Genomic DNA, 16,077 nt, shown 5'->3' with positions numbered 1-16,077 from the left:
GTCATTAGCTTTCCCCAAATTACATTTCCCAGTATGCACTGCCCTCATCACAGCCATCTGTTCCCCATCTCCCTCACCTGTTCTCCATTCCCTCATCAGCACCTTTTTGTATAAATACCCTCTAGTTTTGTTCCATGATTGTCAGTTCTTGTTGCATGGTTAATGTTACCACAAACAACTGTCTTGTTTTGTTACCTACGACATCATCTTCTGTGTATTCTCATCTTCTTTTGATTGTGCATTAAAGGATTGCTGCATTTAGATCCTGCTCTCTCTAACCTCATCTATACAAGTCGTGACAGTATGTCATTTACACTCAAGTTCAAACAGGTGTCCTAACAAAGAAACAAAAGTTCATCACATTAACCCTTAAATAGACCTCGGGTCTTTAGTGACCCTGGACCTCATTCCACCTCCTTTACCCTGATATGCTCCCACTTCTTTAGTATTCCTTAACCTTTCTCTTATGAATTGTTTAATGATAAAAAAGCCAAAATTGCAAAAAAAAAAAAAAAAAAAAAAAAAATTCAATAAAAATAAAATAAATAAAAATGGAATTGTTTAATGACCAGAAGGAGGCAGCGTTTGTGGATGGTTCATGTCCTCATTGCGAGAACATGACCATGGCAACGTTGCGGTCGCGGCTTGCTTTCAAGCCACCCCAGTGGCTCCCCGCCTCGGTCCTTCTACCTACAGGTATGAGGCCAGCGCGGCTAGCACTGGGGGCGATTTGGGGACCCCAATGGTATCGCCTCTGCCGGGTATCCCCCCTCGGACCTCCCATTCCCCAGCACGCTCGTCTGCCCCAGTCGGGCTTCCGGATGAGTTAGATGCGGGTTAGAGTGGAACCCTCCGCTCTCCCCTGAACCCTCGCAGCTAGATGATTGGTTCCTGGGCTCGTGGCGCCGCTCAAAGTAGCCACGCCACGCCCCGCTCCAGTGCCATTCTTCCCGGAAGTGCATGAGGAGCTGACGAAATCGTGGGAGGCACCTTTCACTGCCCGGCCCCGATTCCTTAGTTCCCCTGCTCTCACTACCCTTGATGGTGGGGCGGCCAGAGACTATACGGCGATTCCCCCGGTGGATAAGGTGCTCGTGGTGCACCTATGCCCGCAGAGCGCTGCCACCTGGCGTGGACGCCCTAAGCTCCCGTCCAAGCCCTGTAGGCTCACGTCGTCCCTGGCATGCAGGGCCTCTGCCATGGCTCTATTGCAGGTCTACCAAGCTAAGGCATTGAAAGAATTGCACGAGGGTAGTTCCGCCCCAGATTTGATGCAGGAACTGCGCTCACCGACCGACCTCGCTTTCCGAGCGACGAAGGTCACGGCGCGGTCTCTCGGGCAGACGATGGCCACACTAATGGTCCAGGAGCGCCACCTTTGGTGACAAGACACGGTTTCTTGCTGCCCCCATTTCCCAGGCTGGCCTATTCGGTGACACAGTCGAGGACTTTGCCCAGCAGTTCTCGGCAGTGAAGCAGCAGACGGAGGCGATCCGGCACATCCTGCCCCAGCGTGGCTCAAGATCCCGCACCCTGTCTGCTTGTCGCCAAGGGCGTCCCCCTGCGGTGACTGCACCGGCTCCACCACAGCCCGCACCTTCAGCCCGGCCCCGGTGTGGAGCCCACCGCAGGAAGCAGACGCCACCCATTTCACAGTCAGCGCCTAAGAACCCACGGAGGTCGTCAAAGCGCCCCTGAGACGGGTGACCCAAGGACAAAGGAACCCACTCACCTTGAGCTGGTAAGAAGACCACTCCATCCCCTGGTGGAGGGCCGGGTGGAAAATCTTTTGTTGCCTTTTTGTTTGATTTCGCCGCATGCACAAATGTCTGCGGTACCCAAGTTCAGCAAAAAAGAGCGGTTTCCTACCTCCCTGGGTCACATACCCAGTGTGCACGGTCGTCATCACGACTACTGTCCACGGGTTTTTTCTTGCAGGATTGGCGCTCCAACGGTGGTCTTTCCAACCCCAAGCGCCCAGCTGTGGCACACAGCCGCCCCCGATGTGGCAGTCTCCATAGTTTACGAGGACAGGCCTCTTCCTCCCCCGTCCCAGGCTGTTCCGGGGATGGTCACAAGGAGCCAGGTAAGTGCTTCGATGTCCCTAGGCTCAGCACGGCCATGACGTGGTTTTGCACCATGAGCTCCACCCCGCTGTGAGGCCCCACCTGCCGGTACGTCTTACGATGTTGTTCACTTTGTCCCCCTTGCGTGGAACTTGGACGCGTGGCTTGCGCTTTCCAATCCATCGCGATGGCTGATCCGGACCGTCCGACTCGGCTACGCGATTCAGTTCGCCAGGTGCCTGCCCAGGTTCAGTGGTATTCACTTCAGCTTGGTCAAGAACGAAAACGCTGCTACCTTGCACGCGGAGATCGCTACCCTCCTATGGAAGGGCGCGATAGAACCTGTCCCTCCAGCCGAGATGAAGAAGGGGTTTTACAGCCCCTTTGGGTAGGATCTACCTTGAAGACTCTCCACATGGTTGGAAAGACCATTTGACGCATTCTTCCACTTAAATATCCCCCCTCTCTTTGGGCGAGGTGTGGTCTCCGCGGTGTCTAGTCTCCGCAGTTCTAGTTCCTAAGAGGGATGGGTCTGTTCGGTTCTGTGTGGATTATAGAAAAGTCAACGCGGTGTCTAAATTTGATGAATACCCAATGCCTCGCGTTGATGAGTTGCTCGATCGGTTGGGCACTGCTCGATTTTATTCGACACTGGATTTGACAAAGGGTTATTGGCAGATCCCCTTGACACCAATTTCCTGTGAAAAAAACAGCCTTCTCCACACCATTTGGATTACACCAATTTGTGATGCTTCCGTTCGGTTTGTTTGGAGCCCCGGCTATGTTTCAGCGTCTCATGGACCGAATCCTTAGACCGCATTCAGCTTATGCCACTGCCTATTTAAATGACATCATCATTTACAGTAATGATTGGCAGTGGCACATGCAGCATCTGGGGGCGGTTCTGAGATCGCTGAGACGAGCGGGACTCACAACAAACCCCAAGAAGTGTGCGATTGGGCAGGTGGAGGTACGGTATCTGGGGTTCCACGGGCAGGTGCGTCCCCAAATTGACAAGACTGCAGCAATTGCGACCTTCCCGAGGCCCAAGACCAAAAAGGGGGTGAGACAGTTCCTGGGACTGGCTGGCTAATTATAGGAGATTCGTGCCTAATTATTCAGATGTCACCAGCCAGCTTACTGATCTCACTAAAAAGGGAGCTCCAGACCAGGTCCAGTGGACGGAGCAGTGTCAACAGGTGTTCACACAGGTTAAAGCCGCACATTGTGGGGGGCCGCATTTACATTCACCCGATTTCTCTCTCCCTTTTGTCTTAAAGACAGACGCTTCAGACAGAGGGCTGGGGGCTGTACTCTTGTAGGTGGTGGAGGGGGAGGAGTGCCCGGTGCTGTACATTAGCCGCAAGCTCTCGCTGAGGGAGACTAAGTACAGCACCCTAGAAAAGGAGTGTCTTGCCATCAAGTGGGTGGTCCTCACTCTCCGGTACTACCTGCCTTCACCCTCTGCTCGGATCACGCCCCACTCCAGTGGCTCCACCACATGAAAGATACCAATGCGTGGATCACCCATTGGTACCTGGCTCTTCAGCCGTTTAAATTTAAGGCTACAGAGTTGTGATAAAGACTTTGTGATGATTAAGAGGCTGTGACTAGGAGCCTGTGACACTAAAGAGTTTGTTAAGCTGAAGAAGTTACTGTGCCAGTTGTGACTGTGTTATCCCTAAGTTTGTGATTAAAAGCTCACCTGAGACCTTAACCTTCCTGTCCCAGTAACCTCATTCGCTCACAACATGATATTTGTTACTCAGAGTGGCGCTGATGTGTCATTGATTAATTTGAACTACATTTGACAAAGAAGCAACATGGAAGTAAACTATAGCAAGTGTAAAACATGAACAGTATGATATGGCTATTGACATTTGGGTGTCCTTTTGAAATTCTGTAATTTGTACGTCTATTTAGACTCAATAAGTGCCTAAAAAATATGTGTTACTTATGTGTTAAGTGTAGCTCAATATGCGTTTGACAGCCAGTTGTGTCTCATGAAATTTTAGCATGGAAGTAATGAATCCCCTTTTATAATTTTGTTGCATCATCTCTTTGATAAATTAAATATAACAGAATATATTCTATTCTATTATTTTTAACTGTCTCAAAAATGCTTTGAAAATTTTACACTATCTGGGCATTTTGTAGATGCATTTGTGATTAATATATATTTTAAGTGCCAGGTCGCTAAAGACCCGAGGTATGTAATAATGTCTGGCCCATGCATTAAAGGATTAACTATGAACGTGTTTCACTAATATTTGACAATCAGAAATGTCCAAATACTTTTTGTCTGAAGTTTACAGTTTGTTTACAGTTAGTTCCGGTCCTCTAATTTGATTAGACAAGTGACAGGTTGTTTATTCGGTTATTATGGTTGAGATAAAGGTCTTAAGGTTTATTAAGCAAATTTTTAAAATTTGCAATGTGGTCTCATAAAATCACATCACTATACCTACATTTTTGCTAAATAAGTTTTATGTGGCTCGTTGTATGTATCGCGGTAGCTTCCTGGTGAAATAAAGACTAGATGTGCTACAATGACTTTTATTCACTTTCACACAAATCATATGTATAACAGCAGATTATCAGCACTTAAACGCTTTTTTTCACCCTTTTTTCTCATACAATGCCATCTAAACACTTTTACTAAAGTGCACTTACAAGATGATACATTATAACATTTGCATTATATAACTATGGCAAGCAGGGCGGGGCCGAGTGGCGTCTGGGCAGAGCGAGGCCAGGAAGATATGTGGTGAATGTTTGTGTGTGTCTTTATGTTGAACGTGTCTGCGGAAAAGCAGTGTGCGTATTGAATGTTACGGCTGAAAAGCCTTATTGTGTGACACTGAAAAGTGTATGTGCAATAAATGTCTAAGTGTTGTGTTAAGCTGGTCCCAGTTTCCTCCTTGCCCATCGTGTGAATCTGTTAAATTGGTGCCAAAACCCGGGAAGGAGGAAGGACGCGGCGTCAAGGAATCCTCGCTGCTGACTGAGGATTGCAATGCAGAGGGAGGGCTTGATCCAGTGGCACTGGAGCACTGCATCAACCGCTAACTGAAAGGGACGGCTGAGGGGTCCAGTGCCATCGCCCGGCGTCACAGATGGAAGCAGTACTGGGAGCTGAGGTCCAGTTGATGGCATGTCCAGGGCCAGTGAGCCAGTCTCTCTACTCTCTCTCCCCTCTCTCTGCTTTCTCCTCTCTCTTTCAATTCCCCCTGTCCTGTTCCCACTCCCAGGCACGTGCAGGTTGGACCCGGAGACCATCCTGATGCACCAACGCTCCCTCCCTTGAAATGGGGGGGGGGGGAGTAGGTCACAGGCCGGAGAATTCCCCAACCTGAGTTTGGCGATGGGGCTATGTGGCGAGCAGGGTGGGGCAGAGCGAGGCTGGGAAGATAAGTGGTGAATGAGTTCCACCTGTGTGTCACATCGGTCTCGTGTTCCAGTGAGGGGCGGTGGAAGTATTTAAGGAGAGGAGAGAGAGACGCATGAAGCAATGTGCTTGTGTGTGTCTTTATGTTGAATGTTTCTGCTAAAAAGCAGCGCGTGTATTGAATGTTACGGCTGAAAAGCCTAATTGTGTGACACTGAAAAGTGTATGTTCAATAAATATCTAAGTGTTGTGTCAAGCCGGTCCCAGCTTCCTCCTTGTCCATCGTGTGAATCCGTTACAAACAAACTAATTTGAAAGCTAGTTTATATGCTCTGCACTCACATCAAGTGCATTGATGTGTCATCAAGCTTCTGTAAAGAGTGCAGACTGCAGATGGCAAGATAGTAAAAAAAAAAAAAAGAGTTACATTTTGGTCTCTTCTCACCCAAAACCGATCGTATAGCTTCGGAAGACATGGAAAATGCACTGGAGTCTTTAGGATTACCTTTATACTGCCTTTATGTCCTTTTTGGAGTATGGAAGTGTTGAACTCCATTTACTTGAATTGAATGGATATATTCACATCATATCTCCATCAAAATATCTTTATGTTCCACAGAAGAATGAAGGTTATATGAGTTTGAGGCCACATAAGGGTGAGTAAATGATGAGGTAATTATAATTTTGGGTGAACTATTCCTTTAAGATTTACGCATTTCAATTTTTGTTTTAAATTTCCATAAAATAAAATTGTGTAATCTTTAACTAAATTAAATTAATACAATCTAAAATATGTACTTTTATTAATATATATATATATATATATATATATATATATATATATATATATATATATATACATTTTATACATTTAAAGATTACTTAATTTGATGGATTTAAAAAAAAAATTATTTAATTTAAATATAATTTATTGTAATCTTATTAAATATTCATTAAAATAAATCTTGGTAAATCTTAAAAATATACCGGGTAAGAAGTCCTGAAGAGCACACACTCTGACACATGAGCCAAAAGTTTTATAGAAGCACCAGGGTGGCGTCACGGGGTAGGCACCAGGGGGACCACTGTGCCTCCTCTATCAAAATGTTGTATTTGAACCAATTTTAATAATTTAGTTATTATATTTTAAATGTGTTTAGCTTTTTTTGACAGCCTAAATATTAAACTCAATTGTAAAATACATTAAAGAAATAAAGCAAATTAATTCTGAAACTATTTATGGTGAGTAATTGAACATTTTGGGTGAAAGGTGACTGTGACAGATCTCTAGTTCTCTTTGTTGTATCAAGGGAATGAGGAATTGGGAGCCAGGTAATCAGCCCACGTTCTCTCGTATTCATTTGATAAACACTTTTCAGTGCACACAGCAATTCATACACAATAACACACACAGATAGCCTTGTGTGTCTCTATCCCTCTTCCAGCAGTCTGGATTGCCTCTTTCATCCCTGTCCAGCTCTCACTGCAACTCAGAACAGCTGTTAGAGGTAATTTCCCACTGGTGTCAATCCTTACCGTTCTTCCTCTCCCCTGGCCTCGCTCTCCACAGACGTCGCTCGGCCATCACCACATACTCCCATCGCCCGACTCAGGCCGGGGAGCTATCTGGCCTGTCACTTACACCCCCCCCCATTTCTGTACAGGCAACAGCCATCTGTGCCCCTGGCCTGTGTACCATCTCGAACTTAAAATGCTGGAGAACCAGATACCAACGGGTGATCCACGCATTGGCATCCTTCATGTGATGAGCTACTGGAGTGGGTCGTGGTCCAAACATAGGGTGAAAGCACGCCCCAACAGAGAGTAATGGTGGGTGAGGACCGCCCACTTGATGGCCAAACTATCCTTTTCTATCGTGTTGTACCTATATTAGTCTCCTTCAGTGAGGGTTTGTGACTAATTTACAGCATGGGGCACTCCTCTCCCTCCACCATCTGGGACAGTACCGCTCCCAACCCCATCTTCTGTCTGCAAGATAAAAGGGAGAGTAAAGTCAGGAGAGTGCAATAACGCCCCCTGGAAAGTGCAGCTTTTATCCATGTGAACGCCTGCTGACAGGGCTCTGTCCACTGGACTGGATCTGGTGCCCCCTTTTTAGTTAGATCAGTAGATCAAATAATTAGGCACAGACCTGCAATAATAGCTAGCCAGCCCCAGGAACTGTCCCACCTCCTTTTTGGTCTTAGGTCTCGGGCAGGCTGCCATCACTGTGGTCTTATCAATTTGGGGCCGCACTCCAAAAACTCCAAATACCTGCCCCATTTCCGAACAAACTTATCCAAGCCACCCCGTCTTCCAGATGACACCTCCTCATAAGCTGCCACCCTCCCCACCTCCGTGCACCACTCCAGATATGGGGGCGCACCAGCTGACCTCCAACCCCTCAAAATAACCTGCCTAGCGATCATCACACATATCAGAACCCAGTTCCCTATATGGCCATCCCCCACATCGATGACCGCCCCATCGCCCAGAACACAAAGTCTGCGGCAAAATGAAACCTGAGTGCCCACCACGTCGCACACAAAATTCTGAACCTTCGACCAGAATTTCTGGATCAAGACACACCACCAAAAACATGGGCCATGTCTCCATCCTCCGATTGGCATCTCCAGCAGGTGGGTGTGTCTTTAAGACCAAGCCTATACAGTCTAGAGGGGGTCCAATAAAATCTATGCAAAATTTTGAATTGTATAAGACGCACCCTTGCATCACTAGATGCAGACTTAACGTTTTTAAGAATCTTAGCCCACACTCCTTCCTCCAATGCCATGTTGAAATCTTTCTCCCATACTCTCTTGAGAGAAGTTAAGGCTCCGTCCCCCATACTCTGAATTAACAGGGTGTAGTACCCTGATGCCTCATGACCTTTTCAAAAAGCCTCAATCACCTCTCCCAAAGCATCTGCCTCCATAGGGGGATGTGTGCTACTCCCAAAAATAGTGCAAAAAATAGTGCAAAGCAGGTGGCGCAGTTGTAAATACCTATAAAACTGAGGTCTGGGGATCCCAAAATGTTGGACCAAGTTTTCAAACGATCTCAACACACCACTTTCATATAGGTCACCGGGTGTAGCAACCCCCCTTACAATCCACTCCGGCCAGCAGAAAGGAAACTTGCCAATACACAGTCTTGGGTTCTGCCATATGCTCAAGGCAGCATTTAAATAAGTGTCCAATTTAAACAATCTGGACACTTTAGTCCATACCGAGTGTAAATGCGAAATAACGGGGTGTAACTTAACTTTACCAATTAGTTTGATAGAGATGATTTGTAATGGCGAAATAGGGGCAAGAACTGCCTGTTCAATAAAAAACCAGGGAGGGGCTCTCTCAGGTGGAAGTGACCAATGAGCCAAATGTCTGAGACTGAACGCATAGTAATAAAACAAAATCTTGGGAAGGTCTAGCCCTCCTTTGTCTATCAGCCTATGTAACTTATTAAAATGCAATCTGGGATGTTTACCATTCCAAATGAAGGACTTCGCTATGCTATCAAATTCTTTGAAATAAGAGAGGGGGACATCTACAGGGAGAGATTGTAGCAGGTAGTTAAATTTTGGAATACAATTCATTTTAATAACATTAACCTTCCCAATCATCGATAAATGTAATGAAGCCCACCTACTCACATTGCTCGAAAAAATTTTTATTAAAGGGTCAATATTAACACTAACTAAATCAGACAAATTTGCTGGGAATAAAATCCCCAAATACTTAATGCCCTGTTTGGGCCACTGGAAGGTGCCCGGCTGAAAAGCCGTTACTGGGCAGTACGCTGTCAAAGCCAAAGCTTCGGATTTAGCCCAATTGACTTTGTATCCTGAGAACTTGGAAAAGGAATTAATAATTCTGTGGAGGCAAGGCAAAGATCTAGTAGGTTCAGAGACAAATAATAAAATATCATCTGCGTAAAGCAGAAGCTTATGCAGCACACCTCCCGCCACCACCCCTGGAAAATCATCCTCCTTTCTTATCGCAGCTGCTAATGGTTCCAGGGCAAGATAGAACAATAATGGGGAAAGAGGGCAACCCTGCCGAGTGCCCCATTCAAAGTAAAATAATCTGAGATTAATCCATTTGTTTGTACCACTGCTACAGGTTGTCTATAAAGTAACTTAATCCAACCAATAAATGTACTCCCGAGTAAGCACGAAGAACGAACAGATGAATCAACAGCTGTTCCAAAGGAATGTTATTCAACAGAACAAGCTCCAGCCGCTAGGCAGAACCAGTACAAAAAGAAATAAAACCGGCATCCCGGTTCCCCAGATGATCGAGTCAATTCACTCGGAGGCTGCATAAAAGTATATACCATGACTTACACAATCCGTCAGCTTTATAAAAGACATCCTTTGTGTGAGCATGTAGATATTTTGTGGTCATCCATAGTGTCCACTCTCATTCAGTCTGGAAACTTAAATGCAAAAGTTTCTTTAAGGAAAGTGTTATTCACAAAACAATCTCCAGCTGCATGGCGGAGCCAATGCAAAAAACCTAAAATGTCGCCCAGCTTCCTCAAGAGTACGTACAGCGAGTCAGGCCCACTCACATGGGAAACATCCAATGGTTTACTCAGACATTGATTCTATAAATGATATTGCCTGATTTGGACATGTGAATACTTTGCGACCGACCTTCGTTTCTATTCTCAGTTTGGCAGGAAACATTAGAGCAACGAGATCTTTTTCTGATGTAAGAGTTTCTTGCATTCCTTGAACCGCTCGCGTTTCTCTCTTGTCGAACTCGCTAAGTCCGGGAACAAGAAAATATTATGGTTCTTCCAAGAAAGCTTCCCTTTGCTCCTCGCCTGGCACAACACAAGATCTTTATTGGATGATCTCAGAAATCTGGCCAGAATCGATCGGGGCCTATCTCCCTCAACAAATCTGTGAGCTGGGACTCTGTGAGCTCACTCGATTTCCAGCTTGTGGCCTGTTATGTCGAGCAGACTCGGGAAAAACTCGTCTAGGAATTTCACCATATCTCTGCCCTCCTCATGCTCAGGAATTCCAACAATTCGAACATTATTTCTGCGGTTTCTATTCTCAACATCTTCAAGCTTTTCAAGGAGATGTTCCAAATCAACTTTGGTCGCGGGTGGATTAGCGGTTAATTCCCTCTCCGAAGATTCCAGAAAATCAATTCGTTTTTCAACATCAGTCACTCGTGTAGCTAACTCAGAGAATTTTGTTTCCATTGCCGTAATCGATCGACGTATTACATCGAGATCCTCCAAGTCAGCAAGAATCTTCGTCAACATCACCGACATGTTGGACAACTGATGCTGGATCTCCTCTCCCATCGCACCATCCAAATCGAGTCCCCGGTCTGTAGGCCTGTCAGGGCTTTCATCCTGAACACGTAAGTGTCTTTTAATGTCTCCAGAGCCTGAGGATTTTGACTTCTTTGCCATGTTTTGCAACAAAGGGCAAATGTGTAACTGGGTGTATCAAATTTCACCAGATTATAACGTGAGAATAATCGAAAATTCAGCAAAGTGCGCAGAGCTCGTCGCTCACACGTCCGCTCCTTGCGTGGTGTCACGTGACCCCCCTAAGTGACGTTTTCTTAAACATTATTTATGTTGTTAAACTGATAGAAATTCATGCACACCTCAATCCAGTTTTTTTTCTTCAATGGAATGTTACAGTTCTCTCACTAGTAATTTTAGTTACTGTAAATGTTTTAATTAACATTTGCCTCATGCTTATTTTTAAATAATTCATTATTAGGAAAGTGAGAAAATGAGTATATAAATTGTAACTGTCACAGCTTAAACATTTGAACAGATTTTATTTATTTAGTATGTTTGGTGATGTTTCAGTTGAGCTAATGCATGTGCATTTGTATCAAAGCCATCACTCGCACTTAATTTCAGATGGCAACGAAGGTATTATGGGGGAAAAACTTCATTTTCAGCAATGTTACATTTTAGGGTAAAGTGACAAATCTGAGCCCCCTTCGAAATTTCAAATGCCCCCTCGGGAAAATTATCCTGGCTCAGACTCTGAGAAGCACCACAATTTACTGGAATTTCTGGTCAGTGGCATCTATAATCCCGCAGTGTGATCTTCTTCAACAGGAAACTCTATCTGGAGTGCCGGCTCTTTATGAGGTGAGCCTGATCAATTACACTGACAACAGTTACACCTCTCCATGCGATTTAGATTGTGCACCACGTGATAAGAGTGTTTTGTTGCAGCCTTTCTCTGCTCTCCTCTCCTCTCTTGTTCCTGCAGGAAAGAGTATGAACAGTGCAATTGTGTTGTTCAATCATTTGGTCTGTTCTCTCCGTGACATCTGTCCCCACCAGCCTATCCTTGTTGGATGAGAACTAGAGCGTGCAGGTGCTGCGTTGAATATTCATTGGGCTAAGTTACGCTGTTGTGGGAGGATGAAGGTACATCGGTATGAGAGAAATCAGAAAATCGATGCTTTCCCTCCCTGTCTCGTTCACCCATGGTTGGCCACTACGGATTAATCCAGTGCAATGCAATCTACCCTGCCTGTATCAAATTACACAGGCTGAAATCTCAGACAAGGCCCGGCTAATAGATAATACATGCAGGACTGAGAGATGTGAGGAAGCCACAGAAGTGATAAATATTGCCTTGCTACCAAGGGATGAGCAAAGTTGGAGGGGGAGACAGAGAGAGAGGGCCAGGGTTTAGACATAGTCATAGATCAATATTTGCCTTGTGATGTATGGAGAGAGTCAGTAAATGTGGGCAGTTAAAGCTGTCTGTTATTTGTTTGTGAATTGTATTGCTGTTCTTCTTTGGCCTTCTTCCACGCATTAGCAGAGAAAAATATATTATCAATTTGCTAGAGGGCAATCAATGAGGTTCAATACAGAAGTGATCTACAGTCCAGCTTTGAGAAAACTATAATTTCACTGTATCATGCAGTATCTAATCTGCTGGTGACATCTGGAAAGAACTGAGGTATTGCAATTCACCTAGGAACGCCTGGCAATAGATTTTAGCTCAGTAGGTTGTTTTTTAACCCTTAAATACATACCTCTGGTACTTAGAGCCCCGGGGCCTCATTTCACCCCCTGTATCTTATCAATTTTTTGGAGATACGCCCCACCATATAAAATACCAAAATTGTAAAAAAAAAAAAAAAAAACTGCTTATTTTCCAAAAGTGTTTAGGGTCATTAGTGATATGTAACAATGTCACAATATTTATTTGCGCTTCTATAAATTATATTTTTTATGTTAATATAATATCTATTTATAGGTAAGTTTACCATTACAGGATATCTCCTATTTCTTTGTTTATTTTCAAGACAAATGAGAGCTATATTTATTCAAACTCAATAAGTACCTGAGAAAATACATATTTGTAGCTTGTGTGTTAAGTGAAGCTAAACACACATGACAACCAATGCCATTTTGCCATCTATGTCATTAACACAGCATTGTTGAATCTGGATGCAAACTAGATGCTAGCAGAAGTTTCCTTTTGGGGTGAATTATTATTTTAAATCAGTAATTAATAAAATTTGCGACAGTCCAAAATGTGTTCAAAAAACAATTCAAAGAGTTAAAAAAAAGACACTGAAAGAGCCCTTATTTCTGTTTTGTAAATCGAAAGAATTTAAATACTGCTGAAACCTCTGAGGTAATTCACAAGCAGTGTTATTCAGATATTTCTGTTTGTGACCCTTTATGCCCCCTTATTACTAAATATCCCCACATAACCGTTTGATTTTTCTAAAGACTTTTTGTTTTCACAGTGTAATTATTCTCTTCCAAATGATAAATTCTATTCATTACTTCCACAGACCTGTGTGTCAATGGGAGCCATGGCTAAACAGATTTCATTAACCAGGAGCGAGGCAGGCTGGGAAACAAAAGCAGGGCTAGTCGACCTTGGCTGTAAGGTTACACATTTATTGATTGTTATCCCCCTCCCCTCCATGCCTGCCTTTCTTTTGCAGGCTAGTAGGTCAGCTCGATAATGTTTCACCCTTTGTGTAAAGTGTGTGGACCATATCTTGTTATGTCTGTGGGTAGAATGGTGTAGAGATAAGGAAAGCTTGTGCTTTTGTGGTGCTGCGCATTTCAGACAATAGATTTTTTGGATTATGTGACATGGCATGTTGCACACTAAGTTCAACTGCTACTACTACCCATGTTTTATGGAGGTGTTACAAATTAGCTGATACGTGAGTGATATGTCTCAGTACTTGACTGGAATAAGTAATGGGTTTGGATTTATTATTGCCTAATATTTCTACAATGTTTACTGTTTTTTACAAGAATTTACATTTGGCCATGTACATACAGCCATTAAAAACAGTTGTCCCTTGCTTAATTCCGTTCTGTACATACAAATTTACCAGGAATGACAACTGCATTTTCCAAAAATTCTGAACTGTCATTAAATTAGCGTAGTACGTACAGAACCATTTTTTTTTTTTTAAACTAGCTAATGCATATTTCTAAACTTCACTGTTTAGAAGTTAACATGATAACAAAATGTACCCAATTTACTTTCTTAATACACTTTCCTGGTCTTATTGTGCATGATTTATCGGTGCATGTTATTAAAAAAAAATTCTCATTAAATTCCTGTTTCATTCTATATCACAATATACAGTAGAAATAAAAGGGTTTGCAAATGCTGTTGACTTCAACAAGCATAAAAAAGCACCACACATCTGTTGATGAAAGTTTACCAACAATTACCTTATTAATATGTCTCTGGTTGCTAATGTTAGTTTGGCTGAAAGCTAACATCAAAAGGATTTTAGCATTTAAAAACTTTTAAAATCCATGTTCCTTGTTTACAGCCACAAGGTGCTAAAACGTTGCAAGGGTTATCACTGTTGAATAATGCTAGTTTATCTCTGCAACAAAGACCAGCTTTTCCCATGCTGGTCTAGGCTGGTTTATGCTGGTTATTGCTGGTTCAGTGCTGGTCAACTGGTGGACCAGCAAAGCCATGCTTTTCACCGGAAAACTTACCTTGTGAAGCTGGTTGACCAGCATTGACTTTCTTATGATGCTGGTTAAGCTAGTTTAAAAGCCTAGTATGGTAACCAGCCCACCATCAGTGATGGGCAGTAGCTTCACTACAAATAGAAAAGCTATTAGCTTTATTACATTTCTGAGTAACGAGACGGTAGCTTCGCTAGTTTTAAAATCAAGTAGCTTTTCAGTAGCGAAGCCATATTTTTGTCAAGGTAGCGGCATAGCACTGAGAAAAGCTATATCGCTACATCATGCGTGCACCAGGTGTTTACTATCGCCAGTTTTAATCAAAACTAAAGATGTCCGACAAATTAATCGCTCATCTGATTTGGTTTTTTAAAATTAATTGGTCACACGTGATAGGAAAGCAGTCTGAATCGGTTCACGATTCAATCTGAATGACTCAGAAAGCTTGTGCGTGTTGCTGAATCATTTGGTGCACGCTCTCACTTGTCAATAAGCTCATGGAATATTTTATAACACGGCAAATAAAAATAACTCTGGTTGCAGTGGATCTACAATCAATAGAAACGAAACCTGCAAATGCGTCCTATCGTTTGCCGGTGATGAAGAAGTTCTTTATAAAGTTCAACATGTTTGCAGCTTGTAAACGACTTCTGCAGGTAAATACATTTTCCAACCATAAGAGTATAAAACATATATTAGCCTACACGAAAACACATAAAAAAGTACATGGCATTACCATGTTCCTTTGGACATGTACCATTATCTGGATGCACTGTGTTAATACAGTGGTAGGCTATATGAATATGGTAATCATATAGTGAAGTACCATGGTATTTTATTAATTACCTTGAAGCACCATGTAAATACAATAGTATATGAATATGGTAATCATATATCAATTTACCATGGTAGTAACATGGTATTCTTTGAAGTACTGTGAAGCACCATGCAAATACAGAATTGTACATATATATGGTCATTGTAAATCAAAGTACCATGGTATTACCATCTAATACCATCAGAAATCACATTGCTATTGCCCAGATGTGCTCTTACACACACACACACACACACACACACACACACACACACACACACAAGAAATTTGGCCTCTGATGATATATCCTGTAATTCTGTGTCTAGCTGCTGTATTTCTGTATTGTATAGATGAATATATAGATGAATAGTATACTGTATGTACGCAGAGTTTTTATACAGGAATGTGCAAATGAAATTGTTTAAATGGGTTTGGATTTGTAGAGGTAGTAGTATAAATATGAAAAATAAAATGTAAATGTAAGCGCAGTGTAGTTCTAGTGGGAAGACTAGCAGCTGTACATCATCACACCATTAGCTAGGTAACTCCTAGCCATGTAAGCCAATGCTTTATAAGTCTGCTCATAGTCTATCACATTGCTGTTTCAGTGTGCTAACACGGCAACCTCCACCACCCCAACACCACCAGTTGAGTCCCGTCCTGCATGGGGGTAGGCTCCTTGCCCCTGCCTCCTATCTCCGGCAGGATATGACGGTTCTGAGTACAACTTCTTTGGACCGCCAGACGGGGCTTACGCCAAAGAGAGACATTACATTTCTGTTTTATATTCATCAAATAAATGTCATCTTAAAATTCACTCAAGTCTGTGAGTC

Source organism: Myxocyprinus asiaticus, chromosome 34 (genome assembly GCF_019703515.2).
Source record: "Myxocyprinus asiaticus isolate MX2 ecotype Aquarium Trade chromosome 34, UBuf_Myxa_2, whole genome shotgun sequence".
In the NCBI taxonomy this organism is placed as follows: Eukaryota; Metazoa; Chordata; class Actinopteri; order Cypriniformes; family Catostomidae; genus Myxocyprinus; species Myxocyprinus asiaticus.
Note: the sequence above shows the minus strand (reverse complement) of the source record.